Here is a 1,210-nt window from a genome sequence, read left to right as displayed (position 1 = left end):
TTCTTCCTTCATTACCATTGGTTGTAGATCATATGCCACTTCTTGAAATGGATGAAGATCGATCAGTTCTTTTTGGTACAGTGACTCTATATTCTTGCCATCTTCTCTTGATGTTTCCTGCATCATTCGATATTTTGCCCATAGAATCTCTCAATATTGCAACTCGAGGCTTAAATATTTTTTTCAGTTCTTTCAGTTTGAGAAATGCTGAGCGTGTTCTTCCTTTTTGGTTTTCAGACTTCAGGTCTTTGCACACAGAAGAAGCAATCAAGAAATCAGATTGTGTACTTCTCTGGGCAAGTGTACTGCAAAAGACCTCCTTAAAGGGTTGATGAACAAAGGTGTCACTTTGAAGATAAAAGTGCACCGAATGCAACCTAAACCAAATACGCCGTCATTAAGTCAATTCCGACTTGTGGTGAACCCCATTGGGTTTCTATGGTTGTAAGCCCTTCTGGAAGTGTACTGAGTCATCTTCCTCCATGGAGAAGCTGCTGGGGTTGATGTGCTAACCTTCTGACTACCAGGCAAACGCCTTACCCACTAGGCCTCCAGAGCTCGTTGTGCCTAATCCAGGCAGTGGTCTCTTCAATCGCCCCATATGCATGTGACAGGTGGAAAATAAAAAGGAAGACTAAGAAGAATGGATGCCTTTGAGTTGTGGTGTTGGGGACGAATACTGAGAATACCACGACTGCCAGAACAATTAGGTAACCTGTCCTGGAAGGAGTACAGCCAGAATGCTCCTTAGAATTGAGAATCGCCTTTGTCCGACCTATTTAGGCCATTTGGTCAGAAGGGACAGTCCCTGCAGAAGGATAGCATTCTTGGTATATTAAAGGGTCAACAAAAAAGGGGAAGGTCCTCAACAAGATGGATCGACACAGCAGCTGCAACACTAGAGTCAAGTACAGGAAGGTTTGTGAGATGGCGGAGGACAGGGCAGTGCTTTGTTCTGTTGAATACAGGGTCTCTAAGTGTGTGAATCAACTCAGCGGCACCTAACAACAAAACAACAATTTCAGTTAACGTAAGAGACCTACTGCAGATCATTTTGTTTCCATTTCAGCCATTCTAATAGGTGCACAGTGGGATCTCCCTCATTGTTATATTAGTTAGCAAACTATAACGACAAATGAGGTGGGCATTTTACAACATATTTGGTATGCATGTATCTCCTTAGGTGATGTATCTGCTTTTTTTTTTTTTT

The sequence above is a fragment of the Orycteropus afer genome, unplaced genomic scaffold (assembly GCF_000298275.1).
Source record: "Orycteropus afer afer isolate SDZICR_OR568_19922 unplaced genomic scaffold, OryAfe1.0 scaffold01404, whole genome shotgun sequence".
NCBI classification, from domain to species: domain Eukaryota; kingdom Metazoa; phylum Chordata; class Mammalia; order Tubulidentata; family Orycteropodidae; genus Orycteropus; species Orycteropus afer.
The sequence above is the reverse complement of the archived record's forward strand: the minus strand, read 5'-3'. Positions refer to the sequence as shown.